Here is a 24,124-nt window from a genome sequence, read left to right on the forward strand (position 1 = left end):
CATAAGCACACTTGAGTATTCTGAGATTTCATTTCTTCTCATTGTTAGACAAAATTTGTATGATCCACACAGTCAAATGCCTTTGCATAATCAACAAAGCACAAGTAGACATTTTGGTGATTTTTGCTTTCAGGCAGGATTCTGCTGACATCAGCAGTATCACTGGTGCCATGGCCTCTTCTAAATCCAGCTTGAACTTTCAGCAATTGTCTATTTAACTATTCTAGCCATTTTTGAATGGTCTTCGGCAGTATTTTACTTGCCTGTGATATTAATGATATTATTTGATAATTTACGCATTCTATGGATCATCTTTTCTTTCTTGGGAATTAATATGGATCTTTTCCAGTTCGTCCAGTTCTTGAAATTGCCTGTAATAAATGAATGAGCACATGCAAGGTGGCCATCATTAGTTGAAACATGACAAGTAGTATCCCATTGATTTCTGAAGCCTTATTTTTTCAATGTCTTCAGAGTAGTTTGAACTTCTTTGTTACCATTGGCTATTGATTTTGTGGCACTTCCTGAAAAATTTCAGTTTTGGTCACTTTTTTTTGTTCTTTTGATACTTCCTGAATCATTCAAGATTTTCCCCATAGTATATCTCAAGTATTGCGAAACAAGGCTTGGATTTTTCTCTTCATTAAGTTTGAGAAATGCCAATGAGTTTTTCCCTTTCTATCAACCCATTCCCATCTTTCTGCCCAGTACTTTGCTTTATCTTCTTGAGCTGCTGTTTGAAATCTCATGTGTGTGTGTGTGTGTGTGTGTGTATTTGTTACAAAGTTTGTATGTATTGTGTTTCACAGTATTCTTCATTTACAACATGCCCAAAGTATGTGAGACAGTTTCACCATCCTTTTTCATGGAACACCTTTTTTGCATTTCCTCCTGACAGACCACTTAGCTCTCTTGGAAGTCCAAAAGAATTCAATACTCTTTTCCAAAACTACAGCCAAAAGACATCTTTTTTTTAAACAACCTGTACACTGCAGGTTGTTAATGAGTCTTTCTCCAATCCTGATGCCACATCAATCCATCTTCTTCAATGATTTGTTCAGCATACAGATTATATAGGTATGGTGAAAGGATACAATCCTGATGTAGATCTTTCTTGATTTTAAACATGCAGTGTTCCCTTGTTCTGTTCCATCAACTGTTTCTTAGCCAGTGCACAGGGTTTTCATGAGGAGAGTTAACTATTTTGGGATTCCATAATTCTTAATGGTAGCTGTAATTTGTTATCACCAACAAAGTCAAGTGCCTTTGCATAATCAAGAAAACACAAGGAAATATCTTTCCAGTGTTCTCTATTTTCAACTAATATCTACCTGACATCAGCAAGAATATTCCTTGTGCCACAGCCTCTTCTGAACACAGTTTGAATGTCTGACAGTTCCCTGACAATGTATTATTCTTTTGGCCAAGTTTAGTAATCTTCAGCAAGATTTTACTTGCATGTGATATTAATGATATTGTTTGTTAGTTTCTGCATTCTGTCAGATCACCCTTTTTTTTTGGAATTGAGTCAAATATGGATATCATCCAATCAATTGGACAGATATTGCAGCATAGACTAGTAAGAATTGCACAGGGTTCTGTTTGCTAAAGTATGTCAAGTAGTATTTCATTCATTCTTAAGGTCTTATTTTTGCCCATTTTTTAAGTGCAGCATGATTTCTTCCCTCATTATAAATGACTGTTAGTCATATGCTACTTCCTGAAATGTTTCAGTGTCAATGAATTTTTTTTATTTTATTGGGTTATATAAAGTATTAATTCTTCATTCTTAAGTAGAATAAGTGAATTTCTGTCTGTCATAAACAAATCAATCTTAAGGAACATAGTTAATGTCTGGGAGAACTGGGATTTATGTCATTATCTAAGTTCAGTGTTTAATATATATTTTTACTATTAAAATAAACTGAAGCATTCCTCCATAACTTTATAATTATACTTGAGACTGTCAAAATCTTTCATAATCAAATATATGCATTATAGAACGTAAGTGGTTAATAAATGTCAATCCTTACAATTAAAAAATATATTCTATAAATATACTTAATAATTTCTACTATAAAATTAAGTCTATTTATGTTTCCTATATAGCCTATAAAATTACAAATTTAGTTTGGGGATGGAAATACTTATCACCAGTCTGTTTTTCCTTCACAAGAGATTAAAAATACAAACACACACACACACACACACACACACACACACACACACACACACACACTTCTTTAATTCATTCATCTTCTACATAATGTGCTCATAATTTTCCTTAGGGCTAAAACCAATTTATATTTTTGTGTTTTTTTTATAAATTACATCTGAAATTATCTAACTTGCATACACGGCATGTTTTTTGTCATCTTATACATTTCTATTTATCTTTTTATTTTGAGATTTTATGCATAGTTTATGTGAAGATGTGTAAAAACTCCTTGATGATTTTGTCCTGTTTGTTTCAAAAATTACTATAAAGAAGAGCAATTGTTTAAAAATTTACAACTCTATTCTTATATGATAATAGTTTCTGGAAAATATTAGAGAGAGAAGATTTTTTTAATTTAGTGGGAATCAAATTTTTATGATGAACATCTATATGAACTTTAACTTATTATTCAGTTGTCTCAAAATTTTTCCCTTTATATGACCATGGATGAGAAAATGAAATAAAATGTTTATGTATCAAAACAGGGAATATTCTTTTTACATACTGTGAACTTGTATACTGAAGAGCCTCCCAATTTGGAGAAGGGGGAAACATGTGTCTACATTTTTGTTAAATTAGAATGTCATCTATTCAAGACTAGAGCTCAATTAGAGCTTGATGAGAAATTCTAGGGTTGATCCAATATCAATTATTCCAGGTAATAACAATCTTTTGAATCTTTGTAACACAGGTTCAGAGCTATCCAGGGATTCTTTGCCAAGTAAGTATTTTGCCAAGTAGTTTTAATAAAAAAGTCTCTTTCGGCATTCACATAAGATTCTTGAATCATTTGCCTCTCCTTTGGCTTCAGAATTTATCATTAAAACAATGCAAAATGTCCTTCCGCTTTGGATTATTTGTATTGCATCTCCATCAGTTCTTTTTTTTCTCCATCAGTACTTAAGTTGTAAATATTACCTTAAAAAACCCTAGATTTTCAAATAGAATTAAAAATATTATAGCATGTTATAACTTAAAATATACTAACCCTAATGCTTTTTTTGTCAAATCATAATTCAATCTCAATCATGTTAATTTATGGTTAAAATTTCAGGTTACCACACTTCCGTTATGTAGTTTAATATTGGAAAGAAAATTCTAAGGTGGCCTTACACTTGAATCAAGCAATGTCACACCTCACCTCTGTCTTTGACTGCCTGGTATTGATAACTTCCACAGAACTAACATTGTCTATCTTTTATAATGTAGGCCAGTTACTGTGCTATCATTTCCATGAGTTTCAATTAAGCTGGGTACTTCAGAACACACAAATGTAATGTGTTATTTCAGTGAATGCAATGCTAGACTGTAAAGATGACAAAGAACTTCTGAGACCAAATTACCCAAGCTTTAGGTAATGTGTTCTCTATTAATAGAGCAGTTCTTGTAGCAATATTTTATTCTGAATAGAGTAATAAAGGATGGCTGGCATCATCAACTAGCAAGTTATTGTGATTCTGAAGAGTTTGAAACCTCAAGCTAGAGAGCAAGTACAATTTTAGTATAATAAAGAATAGATTCAAAACTGTTTCCATCACCTCTCCATTGACATAACAAGATGAAAAACTGTTCTGTTCTCTCCTATTAATAATCTGATGACAATACTAATTGACAATACTAATGTAGACATTTCTAAAAAGCCGAAACAATCACAGTATCTAGTTAAATAGAATATATGCAAAATTTAAATGTCTTGTTATAGTCTTGAGAAAAATAATTTACAATATTGCAGGTGTTGTATGTGCTGTGACATTTTTATATTAATAAATAGAGATCTAATAAGAAGTTGTTCTTAGGTGTTATTAAATGGTTTCCAAATTTAGAGACTCTACATACAATACAGTGAAGCACTCGCCCAATGAGCATTATAATCACAATTGTTAGATTTGAGCCTAATGTTTTAGCTACTGTGTCAATTAATTTCACTGAGAATTTTCTAGTTTTCATTGACCCTTGATTTTATGAAGCACGATACCCAAATAATATATACAAAAGACATAAAACAAGTCTCACCATCCGTTCTTCTAATGAGCAACTTTTCTGCATTTTTTTGAAGACAGATTTGTTCATTCTTCTAGTACTTCAAGGGATAGTCAACATTCTTCACAGATATAATTAAAGTACATCACTTCCTTTAGATATACCTTATTAATTTTCCAATGTATATGATTTAAAATGTCATATCTTGGGCCAAATACTTTAATCCAAGGGTTATCTTGGCTTTAAAAGGTCTTAAAGAAGCCTTTTAAAACAGCTTCCCAAATAATATGTCCTGGTTTTTGTTTTTGGATTGCTGTTGCAATTGTGCTTGATTGAAATATTTGAAACTTAAGAAAGATTTAAATTCTTGTAGAATTAAATCCATGGCAACTTCAATCTTTTCCTTGTTAATTATAATATTGCTTATTAATAAAGTTGTGAGGGTATTTTTATTGCCCAATATTGACTTAAAATGTCTTATTTTGACATAGGGAGCTTTGGTGGCTTAGTTTTAAAGAGATTCGCTGCCACCCAAAGGCATGTGATTGCCATTCTACAGGAGAAATATAGGCAATCTCCTTTCACACAATTTATAGCCTTTGAAAACCCACTCAATGGTCATTTATGAGTTCGTTCCAAAGTGGGGGTATATTACAAAAATAATTTTGACCTACAACACAAACTAAAGATTGTATTTCACCATCCATAAGTGATTCAAATCTTTTTGTTTTCAGTAAGCAAGTTTGTGACATCTATACATTGCCAATTATTAATGAACTCTCTATGAATCTTGATGATTCAAGAGTGAATCATCTTTATCATGATAGTTTCACAAAGTGTAGACAGTGTTCCAACAGAGGGACACACCATAAGGAAGTTCAGGTTTTAAAAAAATCAGTTTAAAATAAGTCTACGAAAAGAAAATAATAGCCTTAAGTATTTGCCACATGAATTTAGACATTCTCAAGAGTTCTTTCATTATACAACTTTCAAATGCATAGTAAGTAATAATAATGCCATGGATTGATTAGGACCATTTTGGTCTTTAAACTGAAATTTTTACTTTTTAGCACTTTAGAAGAAGACCTTGATGGTAAATGTCCCCAGTGCAACATCTTTTGATTTATTGGCTTCTGCTACCACGGATGTTGATTGCAGATCCAAGGAAAATGAAATCCCTGACAATTTCAAACATTCACCATTTATCATGATATTGTCTATTTGTCCAGTGGTAAGGATTTTTTTTTTAATGTTGAAATGAAACTCACATTTGCAACACTGATCTTTGTAGTCTTTTATATATTCTCCAGCCAAAGCTTTCAGCCTTCTTCAATTTTTGAAAGTAAGATTGTGTCATCTGCATAACATAGGCTGTTGAGTAGTCTACCTCTAATCCTGATGTCCAACTCTTCTTCTTATCTTGTAAATTCTCAAAATTTTTAACAGCATACAGATTGAATAAGTATGGAGAAAGGAAACAATCCTGATATACACCTTTTCTATTTTAAAAGCATATAATGTTTTCTCATTCTGTTGGGACATTCTTCTCAATATTATCAAATGTGTTATGACTCGTATAGTCAAATGCATTTGCATAATAAATAAAGCACAAGTAAGCATCTTGTGTATGAATTTTGGTGTTGGTGAAGAGTGTTAAATATACAATGAAAAGCTAAAAGAGCAAACAAATCTGGACTGCTAAAAGAACAAATAAATATGTCTGAAATCTATCTGCATGAAGTGTAACCAGAGTGCTCTTTACAGGTAATATTTGTGAAACTTTGCCTGTTTTTCTTAGGGAATGTTGTCTGGAGAAGATTGTTCTTGGAAAAAAAACATCATGCTGGGAAAGTTAAAAGGTCAGCAAAATAGATGACAAAACCCTCAATGAGAAGAATTGGCATGATGACTAAAAATATGAGTTTGAGAAAGGAGAATTGTCATCCATCTCAAAAATAACAGGCCTTTGAAAACCCTATGAACACTAGAGAAATAACGATCATTATAGAACAAGGTTCAGATCTTTTGTTCATAGGATCGCTATGAGTCATATTGGATTCAACAACACTCAACAACATCAATGATGAAGATTATGATGGTACAGCAGGATAACCCAAGGTTAAGGTCTGTCGTTCAAAATTCTATCGCCACTATTTGTCATCGTTGATTCAGAGGCACTAAATAAAATAATAACTTGAGAAAAGTTTTGAGACATTGAACAACATTGTGTGAAGGGAGACCAGAAGCATTTTGTGATGGCATTAAAGATATAATAAAGTGAAAGAAAAGAAATGACCAAGAACTAGTCAAAATTAGTATTCAAAATGAATGGATATCAACATGGATATTTTCTTTAAAAAGAAAGAAATTGTCAAAGTGAATATAAAAAAACCATGAAAATAGCTATTGATGACAGACTGACTAAGTAGAAGAAATTATGAAGTAAAAGAGTTGAACAAAAAGTTTCAAAGCATAGCTTGAGAAGACAAGTTTCATAATAAAATCAAAGGGAATATGAAGCTCAACATTTTTCAAGCTGAAGGAACTGAAAAGTCTTGAGCTTCAAGTTGCAATCTTAAATAGTTCTACTGTCCAAACATAGTGAATAACAAAGAAAGCATCAAATGAGGTTGACAGGAATGTACAGAGTCAGTCAGTATACCAAGTAACTGGTTGATGTTCAATTATTTTAGGAGACAGTGTATGGTCAAAAATTTAGAAGGAAAAATATGAGTTGATCACACTAAGGGCATTTATGAGAAAGAAGACTCTATAAAATGGTAGAATATCAAATGAAATATTTCAGCAAAGGGGCAGTATGCTGATAACACTCCACTGACATTTCCAAGTGATTTGGAAGTTACCTGGCCAACCAATTAGAAATATATATAATTTTATCATTCTAGATTAAGGAGATCCAAGAGAACGTTGAAATTATTGAATAATATCATTAAGCTTGAAATAATTTTTACATCATTACAGTAGTACAGAAACAATGAATTACAAGAAATCTATGCCAGATTCAGAAGATAAAAGACATTATTAATGTGATTATCTGATGGATCCTGGTAGAAAGCAGACAGTACAAAAGAAAGATCTTGACTTGTGATTTATTGTCTATGCAAAAATGTTAGACTGTATAGATCAAGTTAACTTATGGACAATAGTGAGTATAAAGAGAAATTCCAAAAGTCTTAATTATGTTCTTGAAGAACCTTTATGTAGATTGAGAGGCAGTTTCTAGAACAGAAAAGAAGGACAGTTTCTAGAACAGGAGATGGGAATATTGCATGAGTTTAAATCAGGAAAGATATTTTTCAGAGTTTGAGTCTTCCATCATAATTATTCAATAAAATCAGGATTAGTACTATAAAAATAGCTTTATTTTACTCCTGGTGGGTAGACAAACTAGTAAAGCTATTTTAAAATAATGAAGAACTCTAGTGAAGAAAAAAATAGAGTAACAATTTGGTTTTCTGTGTTTACCTCCTCATATTCTGAAATCCTCTAACATTATATAAAGGATATAAAAAGATTATAGAAACTCTCATGCGTTAGGTCCAAAGGTCCAGCCTTTATGAGGCTATAAAAGAATGCCCATGGATTGGAGGTGTTTCCAAAATCATAGAGAAGGTTTATGTCCATGAAAGAAAAATCTGTGATAATTAATCAAAGACCCACCCAGGATAGGTTAGCAAAATATAAAAACACATTAATCTTTAACAGAGAGAGGTTCTGAATAGCTTTACTTTAAGAGAAGAACTGAATGGTATCTGGCCAACATTATTTAATTTTTTATTGAATAATTTTTATCAAAGATATTTTAATAACATGATATTTTGAAAGGTGCAAGGAAGATGGATACGCTTTATAGGGGAAAAGCACATCTGAAAGAGATTAAATCTAAGGCATAATACCAATAAACAATTTGTTTAACTGATTAAGAATTGGCGATGAATGTGTTTTGAAAACAGGAAGATCCAGAAATTCCTTTCCCCAGTCATCTCAGATTAGTGATGGCCCTATCACCTGATGAAAGAAAAGTGGAGCTTATCTTAACAACTGAAGAAAGTGTAACTGGAATGATTGTATAGATGGCATCAGAGACACTTTATCAGCAGGTTTTATGCGGTTATACTGCCAAATATGTTCCCCTTATATGACTTCCTGAGAAACTATTGGAAGATATCTTCCATTAAAAACAAAGAGTAAACTAAAAATAGAAATTATACCACGAAACAAAAACAAATATTGTGTAGGGCTAATGTGAAAGGGAAATTCCAAAAAGACATTATGGCTTAGATGAGAGGGAACCCACTATCCCGGATGGCTCAAGGAGAATGTCCACGGGGTGCAGGTGTTAGAAAACTGTGAGAGAAACGGCTATGTTCCTAGTAGAAAATTCTGTGATAATTAATCATAGGCTTGTGGAAAGGTTAGCACAATATAAAAGCACATTAATCACTAACACTAGAATAGATTTGGGATAAAATGGACTCTGGAAATGGACCCTTTAGATATTAGTAGAGTAAAATATCTATTTGTGCAACTGTGACCCTTTGACACTAAAGATAGTAGAAAATTATTTCAGTTTAATACCATTTCCCGAAGGACATCTATGTGAAGATAGCTATGAGATTAGTTTGTTTCATTAATATCTTCATCTAACTTAAGGGTAGACTCATCTAGCACTATAAAATAATAACTCTAATATTCATATGCATTACACATACAAGTTATAATGTTAGGTATTGATCATTTTCGTACAGATTTGCTAATTCCTTGTATGTAAGCAGCAGCATGTAATTTTTATTTGAAAATGGAAACATAGAGCATGGCTAACACTAAGACTGAATTTAGACCTGAACTTATATCAGGGTTCCGTTCCTACATCTCCATCACAATTTAGTTCTGATGTCATCTTTTTGCCTTTTCTTGCTGTGTATCATAGAGTCAGATCTGACTGGCACAGGAGGAGATTGCCCCTCTTTTTCCATTGGAAAATTGGTGGATTCAAATGGCTTGCCTTCCTGATTGCCACACAGCTTCTTGCCACTAGATCACCAGAGTTCCATTGGCTCTGATGTCATTTGAAAGCCTATTTTTTTAAAAACAAAGAAACTAAGTGTTGTTCTTGTTGTTGTTATGTGCCATCGAGTTGCTTGTGACTCATAGTGACCCTATGTACAACGGCCTAAACTCTGCTCTGTCCTGTGTCAATCTTTCTGTCTCTGAAACACCCACCCTGATTATCCTAGTCACTGAATTAATCTAACTCATAGAGGGCCTTCCCCTCCTGCGCTGTCCCTCCACCCTACCAAGCATGATGTCCTTTTCCAAGGACCGGTCCCTCCTTACAACATGTGCAAAGTATGTTAGACAAAGCCTCAGAATCCTTGCCTCCAGAGAGCCTACCTGTTTAACCCTCTCCAGGATGAATCTGTTTATTTTCCTAGCAGTCTATGGTACCCTCAATACTCTTCTCCAGCACCACAGCTCAAAGGCATCAACTCTCCTTCTATCCTCCTTGGTCATTGTCCAACTCTCTGATGCATAACAAGTGATAGCAAAGACCATGGCCTAGATCAGACATACCTTAGTCTCCAGAGAGACATCATTGCTCTTCAGTACTTTGGAGAGGCTCCTAACAGCAGACTTTCCCATGGAAATATGCTTTTTAATTTCCTGGCTACTGGTGCCAAGAGTGTTGACTGTGGAGCCATGTAAACTAAAGCTGTGTGCAATCTCAATCTCTTCACCATCCATCCTGATGCTGCCAATTGGCCCAGTGGTGAGAATCTTGGCTTCTTGACATTGAGCCTCAATCCATATTGTAGGCTGCAGTCCTTGACCCTCTGCAGCAAGCACCTCAGGTCCTCCTCAGTTTCAGCAAGCAAGATTGTGTCATCTGCATAACACAGATTGTTGATAGATCTTCCACCAATCTTGACCCCACATTCCTCCTCATAGAGCCCAACCTCCTGGATTATTCTATTTTATTAACAAAACTTTTATCCACTGTTAACTCATCTATTCAATAGATATTTTTTCAAAATTATGGTGTTTATTTGGGAGGTCAAATGGGCAAAATGTAGTTTGGCAGCAGGATAATATTTCTCAGTCAAGAACAGCTTCCAAAATGTGCTCATAGACACCTCAGCCATCAGTCTTGTAGTTTTAGTCTAATGTTACAAAGCTCTTGTTATTGGGTCAGAACTGATGCATAGCTGACCCTGCAGTGGGTTTCCAGGGGTATAAATTCACACAGTTGGGCTCATGCTTCTGAGAAGCTACAGTGCAGCTTCTTACCACGAGACCATGAGAGCTCCCATCAAGCTCTCATTGTCATTTCATGGAGTTGAATCAGAATTGACTGTAGATGATCAGAACTCATCCCTCAGTAAGTTTTCAGAGGCATTGAATTTAGTACAGGAGGACATTCCCTATCCTTCCCCAGTGGAGCAAGGGGTGGATTCAAACCATGTACCTTTTGGGTTGCAGTGCAAGCTTCTACCACTAGGCAGTAAAAGCTTGGCAAAGTTCTTAAACTCTGAGAGTCTACCAACAAACTTCGCTCTGGCTCTGTAGAGTAGCAGTCTCCAGGTCAGCTTTATCTCATGGCAGGTCCGTGGTTCTGTGCTGTGTCTGCTGCTGTGGTGGCGGCTGTTCCTGTAGGTCAGGAATCTGAGGCCCCAAGGTCATGCACTCCTCATGCTCTCCTTCTTCTTGATCCATGGTGAGATTCTCAATTTCTTCTGCTGAATCCACTCCATTTAATGGCAAAAGTAGCCTAACTCCTTATGCAGTGTCTGACATACTCCATTCACATGTCTTCATTTATCCCATGGCAAAGTCAAACTCAATGGCTAGAAAAGTAATTTTGAACATTTGAACAATAGACTTTTAGTACCACAAGACACCGCCTGGATTTTCTACTCCGTCACCTTCATATTTGGAAAATTAAGTTTCCCAATAAAATCATCTTGCTAATAAGTACACTCATGAAAGCATGTAAGCTGGTTTCCGTAAGAATGACAGAAGAATTGATACTTTTGAGCTGTAGTGTTGGAGAAGAGTATTGAACATTCTATAGACTATCAAAAGAACAAAGAGGTATGTCTTGGAGAAAGTGTAGACAGAGTGCTCCTGGAAGACAAAAATCAAACTTCATGGCACCATACTTTGAGTATGTTACTAGAAAAGACATTCCTTAGAAAGGAAAAACATGCTTGGAAAGGTAGAGGGTCTACCAAAGAGAAGAAGATCTTCAGCCACATGGATTGACACCGTGACTGCAGCAATGGACTCCAATATCTTAGAGATTTTCAGGATGACACAGAATAGGTCTGGGTTCTGATCTGTTATTTATAAGGTCACTATGAGATGAGTCATACTCAACTCAACATCATCTAACAACAATTAATGACAAGAGGGATCTCACCTCACTAATAATAAGACTAATGAAAACAAAGAGAAGCTTTAAGTGAGGTTTATACATTGTATGTCATGAGTTACCATTATTCAAACAGATGTACACATGTGGATTGCCAAAAGAACAAACTAGTCTGTTCTAGAAGAAGTATAACCAGAGTGCATTTAAATTTTATCAACATAGCTGTATCTAAAAATAAAAATGATTGACTGATGGTACTTACTATTAGAATTTGTATAATTTCATTAAAGTTAGAAAAGCAGTAAGAATAACTATTAATATTTGGAGGGTTTTTGTAAAATGCTCCATATATATGGCGTGAAATTATTTTAAGTTAAATCTACATCCTTTAAAAAATACATAAAGTTTGTTAAATTTCCCATTAACTCATTACAATCCAGCTAAATCCAGTGGAAATAATGGTATTAACTTCTAAAGCAATGAGAGAAAATTTGATATGGAATATTAGCAACATAAGCAACTGTCTCCTTTGTTATAAAATCAAAACATCATTCAACGTTTTTGTCAAAGAGTCTATAGAATAATCCTGACCACAAGGGAGAAAGGCTCACCAGAACTTCAAATTCTCATGGACTCAAAACTTTCGGAATCACGGACAATGTGTAAATCTGATATAATCATTAAATCTTAAAATCAAACTATCCTTTGATGTCTGCTTCAAACCCTATAATAATTTCATTTATCTAGTGAAAATACACATTTTGAACAGTATGTTTTTCTAAGAATTTTCTACAGGGCATGAAATTGACAACAATGCCTTGGAATATTAGACGAGAAGCTTAGAGAGCAGTAAGCTTATGTTAATCAGGGAAGAACAACTCAGAAAAGGAGAATGAAAATAGCTCAAAACTGTAAAATATCGTCAAGGTCATTGAATTGTACATGAAGAATTGTTGAATGTTTTGCTTTGTGTATTTGCAAAAAGTAACATACACTTTTAAAAGATTATCTTTTGGTTTGCTGTAATGAAATTAATTAAATGAAAATAAAACATCTAAATACCTACACTTGAGATACTTTCAGCATGCTTAAAATCTCAATGGCTGTGAAAATTCAAGCAAGAAAAACTAAAACAAACAAACTTACCCAGCATAATCAATGACAAAAATTGATTATCTATTCTATAAATAATTAATAAAACAGAGCACAGCACCTCAAGTAATTGACAGTACTAATTCTCTACCAATGTAAATAAAAGAAGGTAGAATTAGTTTTCAAAGTATACATCAAGAAAAGAATCAGATAAAATCAGAGGGTTTTTTGCTACCTTGTCACCTGAATCAGCAGCTAATGACCACCATGAATATGCAAATAAAATCTAGTTTGAATCTAAGCAAATTAAATCAAGCACTATTTTACTAAAATTGAAATCCCTTTAAAAGCCTACACGTAGACTGTATTTTCATTTGATTATAGATTTTATCTGCACGTGCATGCAAACTCTACAGATGTTATCTCAAAAATAATAATATTGATTTCACATGTTAACAATCTGGAATTTATATGTTTTCATCAAATTTGCCATAGTTGTAAAAGGAACTATACTGTTGTTGTTGATATGTTGATATGTTGTGTTGTTATTAAGCCACCTGAGATTCACAGTAACCCTAAGTACAGCAGCTCTGAAGCCTGCTCTGTCCTGAGCCAGTCTCACTGACTGACACACCTACCCCCATTGTTCTAGTTACTTTATCAATCCATCTCATGCGGGGTCTTGCTCTTCTGTGTTGTCGCTCCACCCTTCTGAGCATGATGCCCTTCTCCAAGGCTCAGTCCCTCCTGGTCACGTGCCCAAAATATGTGAGACACAGCTTTAAAAGTTCTAGCCTCCGAGGAGAACTTGGTTTCACCCTCTCCAAGACAGATCTATTTGTCTTCTTGTTCAGGGCTCTTCTCCAGGACCACAGGACAAAGGCATCAATTCTTCTTCTTTTATCCTTAGTCATTGCCCAGCTCTCTGATGCATAGCAAGTGATTGAAAAGATCATGATCTGGGTCAGGAGTTTCTTCATCTCTAGACTGACATTGTTGCTTCTCAGTACTCTGGAGACAACAGATTTTCCCCGATGCAATTCAATTTTTTATTTACTGAATGCGATTGTGGAGCCACGCAAGTTCTGTTAACAAACTCAATCTCTTTTTCCTTCTATCACGGTGCTGCCAATTGGTCCAGGGGTGAGAATCTTAGTCTTCTTGATGTTGAGCTTCAATCCATATTGGAGACTACAGTCCTCTACCTTCTGCAGCAAGCGCTACAGGTCCTCAGTTTCAGCAAAAGGAACCATAAGTAATTATCTTTATAAACTGTTGCATGTCAGTAGCACAGAAATAAAAATTACTACAAATGAACAATACTATCTACTTCAAAACATTGTAATTTGTGTTGCTTATAAAGAATGTCAATGAGCAAATAAAGGTTTTGAGTAATAAAACTACTTCAGATGAAAATGGATAAGGAGCTGTGTTGACAAGCCAAAGTGGTGGTCTGAATCCACCAGCTACTACAGAGAAGAAAGTTGGGTAATTTTCAATTGTGCAATTTCTAGCCCTTGAAAATCTCCTGGAGGATCAGCTATGAATAGGGAGGAACTTGAAAAATATAGCATAGTCATCATTTAGTCATCACAGTATAGTACAAATAAGCATTGTATACATATACATAATTAGAAACTGCTTGGCAATTCCAAAGACACATGATTTAAGTCCACCAGCTGGTCTTTGGCAGAAGGATGGACAGTCCCCGGATGGACAGTCACCTCCCGTGAGATGCTGCTTCTGATAATCTGCTGGAAGATCATTTATGGGTTGAGTGCAACTCAGATTAAACAGCAATAACAACAAGACTCTACTTCTTTTAGACCTTGAGAAATATGTTTGAAATTATCAAAATATTGGCTTACTAAGCTTTAGGCTTAACATGCCATTTTCTGAATCGAATGCATGTGTGCTGTTGCACTGGCTAACCAATCAATTTAAATTGACATTTTGTTAGAACAGGAATGTTTGGGGAATAAAAGATAAACACTCTTTTCATTGTTGCTCATAAATCAATTGTATTCTGTTCACAGAACGTAGAAAATCCTTTAGCTCAAGTTATTAAAATAGAATTCTAGCAAAACAACTGCACTTTTCTTCTTACCCAGTGTAAAGTATACATGAAAAAGTGCATACATAGTGTCGATCAAGAATGTTATTGCAAGCATATTCTTCCAGTAGTAATTGTTTTGATTAATTTTATGAGACAAGAATATACAATATTTTTTTTAAAAAACTACTTTGTTTTAAACAAAATCAGGAAGCTAAGAGTAATTTGTCATGTTTTCTTTTGTTAAACTCTCAAACTCATTGCTGATGAGTTACAAGGACTCACATCTGGCCCTTCATTGGGTTTCCAGGCAGTATATCATTGGGAAGAGACTGCTCACCTTTTTCTTGAGGAACCTCTGGTGAATTTGATCTACCTGAGAAGTGCAGTTTTTGCATTATCAGCTCAACTCCGTGAAGACAAAGCCACCAGAATTCCTTTGCCATTTATTGTTGTTTTGATTGGTTTGGGGGTTTTTTTGGTGGTTTGTGTTGTTGTTTTTTCTATTAAGTACCCTTAAGACCAATATGACTCATACTCCATGAACAATGAATCTGAGCCTTGCCTTGTCCTGTGCCATCCTCATCTCTGTCTCTGTCTCTATCTCTCTCATCTCTCTCTCTCTCTCATCTCTATCTCTATCTCTATCTCTATCTCTATCTCTCTATCTCTCTATCTCTATATCATCTATATCTATCTATCTATATCATCTATATCTATGTGTCTCTCTCTTTCTATCTCCATCTCTATCATCTATATCTATATCTATATCTATATCTATATCTATATCTATATCTATATCTATATCATCTATATCTATATCATCTATATCTATGTCTATGTCTGTGTCTGTGTCTGTGTCTGTGTCTGTGTCTGTGTCTATATCTATCTATATCTATATCTATCTATATCTTCTTGACCCCACTGATGAAGTCACTATACAGACCCATCTTGTAAAGCTTCCTTAGTTGTTGTGTGCCCTCACACTGGTTACAGCTTACAGCAGCAGAATAAAAAGATGCTTGGTCCTGAGGGAATTTTTTTTGCTATGGTTGAACTCATTTTCACCCACTGTCTCAACCAATGAAAATAACTAATCTTATGACAGAAACATTGCTCTGGTGGCATCCTTCTGGCAGTTGTTTCTTCATGTTTCTGTTGGCCATTTGAATATCTTCCTCTGTGAAAACTCTTTCCATATCTTTGCCCATTTTGTAGTGGGGTTACTACTTACTGGGAACAAACATTTGACAATACCAACTCACATAAGGGTCTCATAATGAATGTTTATAGAATACTTTTGGGACTCCACAAGAAAAAGATAGAAGCTCTTTTTGATGAAAGTGCAGGTGACAAGAACCACTGCCATGTGAGGGAGCCATCTAAGAAGTTAATCTTTCCATTCTTAGACAGTACTTTAAATAAAACAATTAGAAACCTAACAGCAGTCTCATAGCACTTGCTCCTGGATTCTGGACTTGCAGAAACCATGAGATTAAAAGTGTATGGTTGTCTGTTTTCTTTGAAACTGTTGAGTATAGGTGTACTTTTTTTTTTACACAGAATATTATTCATTAAATCAATAAGTATTTTCTTTTAATGTATATCTTGGGAGAATGGACTATAAATTTCTTCTTATTAAATTTCACTTAATATACTTATTAAATTCCTTAAATTTAAAACATTAGAATTCTGTTTCATTCAATTTAATAAGCAGTCTAAAGCTCCTTAGTAATTTATCCCTTCTTATTTACTGTTTCCTATATATTGTGATTCTATGCATTTCTAATTCTTTTAAAATATTGTTAACTATTATTGCTGTAGAGTTGATGACTTACACACTCAATAGTTGTTTAGTTTTATTTTGGTAAACTTATCCAGATGAAGTTAGCTCATATCTTTGAATATGTTGCTGAAGAACAAGCTGGTTGCCATTACAGGGTCCTGGGAATCCTGAATCTTTACTAAGTTGGTGAAGATTCTATGTACATGTTCTCCTCATCAGTCCATTCTTAAATTCAACAGAAAAATACTGGGACCCGGGTGACCACCAATCTGGTTCATAAGCACAGGGTCGTGCATATATGCTGATATCAGCTGTCTGCAAAAGTCATGACCTGGGAGGGTTACCTGTCAAAATCCCACCACGCTATTGGTAGTTCTTCTCACACCACTTTGAGAAATTGCAACGCCCTCTAGCTTCAATGTTACCACTAATGTTAGCAGTACTAGTAAAATTACACCTAATAAACCATTTAGGGTAATTATGTCTATTTAAACATGTTTTTTAATTTGTCTGTTTAAACAGTAGTTGTTTACAGATTACTTCATGAATGTGTTGTTAAAATATGAAAACACGGGTACAATAAGTTTTGAATTCAATACATTTTGGTGGATATTGTTTCTAATAAGATAAAAGCTTTTATCTTTGTTTTTTGTTATTAGAGAGTTATATAACTCTTTAATGTTAGTGTTTAAAATGACATAATATGATAAATATAAAAGGAATCCTTTAATGGAGGAAAGTCCACTCTAGATATTCTCAGAAAGTAAAATAAATAAGGAAATAATTAAACATTTCACTTTATTTTTCCTTTTATTAATTTTACTTTATTTACAAAAGCTCAGTTGTTAAGTACTTGGTTTGAACCAACCAGCACATAAGCTGGAGAAAGAGCAGCAGTCCATTTACAGCAAAGATTAAAGAAATACATAAAAATACACTCATTCTTGTGAAGTCAATGCTGAGTCATAGTCACACCGTGCCTTTGATTTGGCAACTCAACTCCTTTCATAATAGGCCATCAGAGCTATATAAATGCAGAGAGTATGTGATCACTCTAAAGTGGTTAGTTAGTTTGTTGATGATATAAATAAATATCATCCTTTGGATTGTTGGTAGTGGTTTTGTCCACAGATCTAGTACAACTCTTTGTAACCCTAAGACCAAAAAATCTGAACTCTGTTCTCTTTTGTGTCATCATCATCATCTCTGACCCACTTGAGCTCACACCTTTGCCAATGCAACTGAAGTGAAACCACTTTCAAAAGTCTAGCCTCTCCTCGAAACATGTCTAAAATATGTAGATGAGGCTTTGTCATCTTTGAGTCAATGGAGAATTCTGGTTGCTTTTTCAAAGATATATCTGTTCTTTTGGAGGTGCATGTTATATTTATTACTCTTCTCCAACACCACAACTCAAAGGTAACAATTATTTTTCTGTCATTCTTATTCGTTATTCAGTTCTCAGATATGTAACCATTAATAGAAACGACCACAGTCTGAATCAGGCACAACATAGTTTCAAATTCATATCATTGTTCCTTAGTAATTTGGAGAGGTCTCTGACAAGAGACGCTTCCAATGCAATATATTTCCTGCCATTCTGATTGCTTTGACCAAGGATGTTGATTTGTGGGTCAAAGTATAATGAAATTATTGACAGATTTAATCTCTTCTCCATTTAACATGATGTTGCCTATTGGTCCAATGGAGATTTATTTTTGTGTGTTCTTGACATTGAGATATGATTTTGAAAAGTCTTCTGATCCTAATAGTACATTCTTCTTAATTACGTTCAGCTATTCAAATTATTTATTCAATATACAAATTGTGTAGATATGAATAGAGGATATAACTTTGACAAAGACATTTCTAATTTTAAACCAGGCAGTGTTTCCTTTGTGGCTAACTCTAAGAGGAATGGGAATCTTCAATATAGGTAGCAGGAGACCATTTCCCCAGCTGGAACTAATGCAATGGATATTTTTTCAAAATTCTAGCTCCGCAGGATCATAACAGATTGTGATTAACAATGAGATTCTTGAGAATCCAAGAACATTTAATTGTGCCTAGATTGACCTAGATCAAGAGGCTGTTGTCTGAAGTGACCAAGGTAACAAACACTCCATGGTTTAAAATTAAGAAAGGAGAGCTTCAGTGTTGTGTCCTCTCTTGATACTTATTCTACCTATACTCTGTACACATTATGCAGGAATCTTAACTTTATGAAGAAGAATGGGCATCAGGATCAGAGGAAGACTCCTCAACAACCCGCATTATGGAGATGACACCACCTTACTTGGCTGAAAGTGGGGAGTGCTTGAAGCACTTGTTGAAGAAAATAAAGTACAGTCTTCATTATGTATTGAAACTCAACATGAAGGGAAAAAAAAATCTTACCACATGACCAAAAGGCAACATCATGGTATATGGAGAAATGATTGAAACTTATTTGTTCTCTAAATCAACATCCTTGATACCAGCTGTCAGGAGAAGATAAGGGGATGTCTTACACTGGGAAAATCTGCAGTTAGGGACCTCTCCAAATTATTGAGGCACAAGAGTACAAAGCTAAGGAATAAGGTGTATTTGATTTGTGTCATACATCTGAGAGCCGGACAATGAATACTTATGGCAGGAGACATAGTGATGCCTTTAAAATATGGTGTTTCTGAAGAGTAGTGAGTATCCCATGGACTTCTAAAAAAATAGCCAGTTACCTCTCAGAAAAAGTGAAGACAATGTGCTTTTTGAAGGTGAAGGTGGCAATGCTTTGTCTCATATAATTTGAGAATTTTTCCAAGAGAAGTAATTCTTTGGAGAGGGCCATCAAGCTTGGAAAGGTGGAAGATAAGCAAAAGAGTGGAAGATCCTCAAACAGATGGATTGATACAATGACTACAGCAATGGGCTTAAGTGTGTCAACAATAGTGAGGATAATATAGGATAGGACAGGGTTCAGATCTGTTATTCATAGGGTGTCTATATGTCATACTTGACTCTATGGCATCTAACAACAACACATTTTTATCTCTTAGCAAGAAAAAGTTCATCTTGATAATAACTACTGCTTTGCATAATGGTCAAAGTGTAATGGGGACATAACTGACACTAAAAGAATAGCTTGTTTAATAAGAGCTTGAATGCATTTCATCAATAAAATGCCAAACTATGAGAGCCAATACTGTGCTTCTAAGATGTAAATGCATATACAATTCAATCATGTAAATGAAATATTCCCATTCTTCTCCTCAGTGTCAGCCACAGTTTGTTATGGTCCACACAGTCAAATGCCTTTACATAACAAATGAAACACAAACATTCTTCTGGTATTCCCTGCTTTCAGCTAAGATCCATCTAACATCAGCCACAATATCCCTAACGACGACCCATTTTAAACCCAGCCTGGACTTCCGGCTTTTGACTATGTGGATCATAACAAACTGTGGCTGACTCTGAGAAGAGTGGGAATCCCAGAACATTTAATCATGCTAATGTGATGCTAAGGTGCGCCTGATACAGGCCATGGTCTTTGCAATCGCTTGTTATGCATCAGAGAGTTGGACAATGACTAGAGAAGATAGAAGGAGAATTGATGCCTTTGAGCTGTGGTGCTGGACAAAAGTATTGCATGTATCCTGGACTGCCAGGAAAACAAACAGATTCATCCTGGAGAAGGTTAAACCAGGCTACTCCTTGGAGGCAAGGATTCTGAGGCTTCGTCTGACATACTTTGGACATGTTGTAAGGAGAGACAGGTCCTTGGAGAGAGACATCATGCTTGGTAAGGTGGAGGGACAGCGCAGGAGGGGAAGACCCTCTATGAGGTGGATTGATTCAGTGACTGGGGTAATCGGGATGGGTGTGTCAGAGGCCATGCGATTGGCACAGGATAGAGCAGGATTTAGGGCTGTTGTACGTAGGGTCGCTATCAGTCACAAACAACTCGGCAGCACATACAACAACAACAACAAATGAAATATGCATTTTCAAATGTGGGTTTGCAAAGCATTTTTGACATCAAATAAAAAATCTTGTCATAAATGTTAACTTTTTATAATGCATAATTTTCTACTCTAAAAATATGTCTTTTATGTACTTTTCAGATATATTTTATTTGTCTATCCAGTTTAATTGAAATGGGAAATAATTTTTGGGTCTAAACTCAACTAAACTCATCATCAACAAGTAGGAACTGACTCATCTGTGGATTTCCAAAAGGTTTCTCAGGCCGTGTATCACACAAGAGATAACTGTCCATCTTCCTCCCACAGAGCAGCTGGTAGATTTGAACAACTGCCATTGATTTGCATCATGACTCACTATGCACAAAGTCACCACAGTGTCTTATTTTAAGTCTAATAAACCTTAAAAGCATGTATTAGCCCATTTGTTTGGCAGTTGGACATTTATAAAATTAAGACAGTTTGGATATTTTCTTCTTTTATAGTTTTAAAGTTAACTTTTACCTATTGACAAGAAAGAGATTTTTTTTTACATATTTCATTATAAACATACATAACTATTAATTTTTATACTTTCTTGGTACACTTTGTGTATGATGTACGTTACCATAGCTGAATACAATTTTGTCCACTCTTATTTCTTTAGACACTCTACCATCTAAATCACTCATCAAAATATAAATATCACTCTTGCCCTGGAAAAATTGTACAGTATATATGACTGCTTTGACCTTTTCAATATTCTCCATTTTGACTGGTTGTCTGTTCCAATCATAATAGATTCCAGGGGTTGTAAACAGGAAAAGGTGACTCTGAGAAACGAATCAAATTACAGAATACTGAAAAGGTCATAGTAGGATGGTTTTAACTACACAGCACAAAAGATGCAGAAAGAAGATATTTTGATCTTTGAGAAATGAGTACATGTTATTTTATGTATGTATTAACATTAACAAGTAAAAGTAAATGATAAGCTTCCATTTGTTTATCACACTTTAAAAGTTGTGATGTCTGATAGGTCTCTAAGCACATTCGCTGTGCAACTTTAATATAAACTCTGCATTTCATTTTTAATTAATACTGTATCAAATAATCTTGCTGTCAGAACCCTCAACATATTAGTTATTGTTGTTAGATGTTACTGAATTGACTATGACTCAAAGTGACCCTATAAATAATTACTCTGACTCTTGCCCTATCTTGAGCCAACCTCATTGTCTCTGCCATCTCATGAAGGGTCTTCTTCTTCAGTTCTGATCCTCTACCCTTCTAAGCATTATGTTTTTCTCTAAGAGCTGTCCAGTCCTTGACAACACGTCCAAAGCGTGTGTGATAGAGCTTTAAAATCCTTGCTTCCAAAATGTAACCTGGTTTTACCCTCTCCAAGACAGATTTATTTGTTCTCTTGGCAATATATTATATATTCAATACACTCTCCAGCACCACAACTCAAAGGCTCCAATTCTTCCATCATTTTTATTCATTGTCAGATGCACAGCAAGCAACTAAGAGGGTCATGGATTGGAACCTGCTCACTTCAGCCTCCAGATTCACATAGCTGATCATTAGTTCTCTGGAAAGGTCCTTGACAGCAGGTTTTCTTAATGCAACCTGTATTTTATTTCCAGACTACTGATGTCAAGGGTGCTTATAGTGGATTCAAACAAAATTAAATCATTAACAACCTCAATATTTTATCCATCTGTCATGATACTGAATATCAACCTTAAAGGTTGTTTGTTTACTTGATGTTGGAATGCAATCCATATTGAAGATGGTAACTCTTGTTCTATTATAATATTATGGCAATATAGGAAACATAGTTATGAACAAAGTGACAGTATTTTTGTTAGATGCTTTCAAGTTGTATGTACAACAGAACAAAACGCAATCCTGAGCCATATTCACAATGAGATTGATGCCATGTTTAAAGTCATTATTACAATCACTGTGTCAAACATCAGGGATGGGTAATTCTATTTTTTTTATGACCCATTCCATCACTTTGCTTAGCACGAATACTTTTCCAAGGGATTAGTCTCTCCTTATATTATGTTCATAATATATAAGACATATTCTAATGAACCTTCTTATGTATGTCTTCCAAGAGATTCCCAAAATTGTGTGATTTCTTTACTCCTTTCCAGCTGAAGAAAGCTTAAAATATTACATTTTAGGCCAACGTGGAAGACGAAATTAACTTGATTTAATCAGTCTTGTTAAAAATGTGTCAATATGGGTTTATTTTTCCTTTTGCTACAATAACAACATAGAGTTCTGCTGACCTAGTGGATAGAAAGTTATGCTACCAAGCCAAAGGTGGGTGATTTTCATCTGTGGTGCTCAGGCCTGGTTTTAATTGCTTTTGGTCAAACATTTTTGAAAGTGGTATAGCACTGGTCTGTCCATTTGCTGTACAGAGGTAACTGGTGGTTGCTGTGATGCTAAACACTGACATCGATGTGTTAAATGTGATATTGGTTAACATGGTGGACAGTGTTTGTTGGAGTTCCCAATTAAAACAGGCTTGGAAGTAGGAGTGGCATCCACTTCCAAAACAGCTTGCCTCCAGAAACTCTATGAACTTGGGAAAATGACAAAAATGATACAAGTGTTCAGGTCTTTCGTTCATAGGGTCTCTATGAGTCACCTACAATTCAATGTCATTTAACAACAACATGACACTCAAGGAATTTATGGTATTTTAACGGTGATTATTCTTCCTTAAATAGCTGCTCTGGTGGCCTAGTGGCAAGAAGCTGTGCTACAATCATTAAGACACTTGATTCTCCATGGGAGAAGATTGGGCAATAGCTTCCTATACAATCAACTGCCTCTGAAAACCACCAGAGGGTCAGCTATGAGTGATCTGACTCGACGGTAGACAACAACGACAACATCATAGATAAAGCTTTTCAAAAACTCACATATGGATTTTGGTTGAATGATCCCCATTGTATGATATTGAACCTTTCCACAGATATACATTCATGTGTGTGCATGTGTATTGTAAAGAGTCATAACTACAGGCTTAGAAACTGACACAGCATGCCTCAAATCTAGATTATTTTCAAAATAAAATACCTGTTTTATTAATTATGTGCACATATATTAGTCTCTTTTATGTCATATATTCTGTTTGATGTAAAACATAAATGCATTGATAATTTCATTATGAAGCACTGGGTTTTCAAATGTGCTATGAATTCATGGTTTGAAAGAAAAAGAAGGACATATTTACCTAATGTTCTCAACCATAAAATTTTGACTACCCAAATTGTAAATGATCCTTATTTCTTTTCTAAGACAAACCCAACTCATTTAATTAGGCTTCCACTCAGATTACAGTAAGTGCATCAAAATAATTCAGCACTATTTTATAATGCCTTGTAATTCAGATTTTGATTATGTCAGACATCTGAACTCCCTAATAATTCTCCCTCAGTTGTTAAAAAAAAGAACAACAAACAAAACTTTTCTCTAGAAAAGTATGCATGCTTGGAGCATTTTTACTACTTCAGGTAGGACCATAAAAAGTCAACTCTATCCTTATGTGGACCTCATGCACTTGCTGCGAAGGGTCAAGGACTGCAGCCTTCAGTATGGACTGAGGCTCAATGTCAAGAAGACAAAGATTCTC

The sequence above is a fragment of the Elephantulus edwardii genome, unplaced genomic scaffold (genome assembly GCF_000299155.1).
Source record: "Elephantulus edwardii isolate Elephantulus edwardi_28Jun2011 unplaced genomic scaffold, EleEdw1.0 scaffold00261, whole genome shotgun sequence".
In the NCBI taxonomy this organism is placed as follows: Eukaryota; Metazoa; Chordata; class Mammalia; order Macroscelidea; family Macroscelididae; genus Elephantulus; species Elephantulus edwardii.